This window comes from Mus caroli, chromosome 4 (genome assembly GCF_900094665.2).
Source record: "Mus caroli chromosome 4, CAROLI_EIJ_v1.1, whole genome shotgun sequence".
Taxonomy (NCBI): domain Eukaryota; kingdom Metazoa; phylum Chordata; class Mammalia; order Rodentia; family Muridae; genus Mus; species Mus caroli.
In genome coordinates this window covers 10,608,352-10,608,950 of record NC_034573.1, presented here as the reverse complement: position 1 = coordinate 10,608,950, position 599 = coordinate 10,608,352, and positions in this window count along the sequence as shown.

Genomic DNA, 599 nt, shown 5'->3' with positions numbered 1-599 from the left:
CTCCCTTTTTAAGTCTTCCCCCCTCCAGCTGTCGTAACAAGACCTCTGCTTGTGCTCACTTTCTAGGATTCAATGAAAACCCTGGCTACACATTATTTTGTTACATAATGTATCACTTGTTTTCACTCAAGTGTTTGATTATTATATTTTATGTATAGCAAGAGTTGAAGGTCACAGAAGCAGAGAGCTGTGTGGTAAAATCAGTACAGAAGGATTTTATGTGGAATGACTCATGTTACTCAGATTTTCAATCACTTCGAGCAGTATTCTTTGTAACAGAGCTGTGCCCACACACAAGTCTGTTTGCTGTTCTTATGTAACAGTGCCATGGGATGGGGACACAGCTCTAGCAGAGCACTTGTCTGCCATGGGTGAGGCTCAGGGTTCAGTTTCTAGCACCAACAAAACACAANAATTTATGAAAATGAAACTTTTTGTTGCAATCTGTTTTTTTCCAACTTAGTAATACAACTAAGTAGAGCATCATGTGTATAATATCTGGACTTTTGACCCGTGTATACTGTCTTATGAGTAAACAATGGGCTTATGATGTTAAAAGCAGGTAATAGTGTGGCAGGCTGGCAGAGACTGCTCAGTAG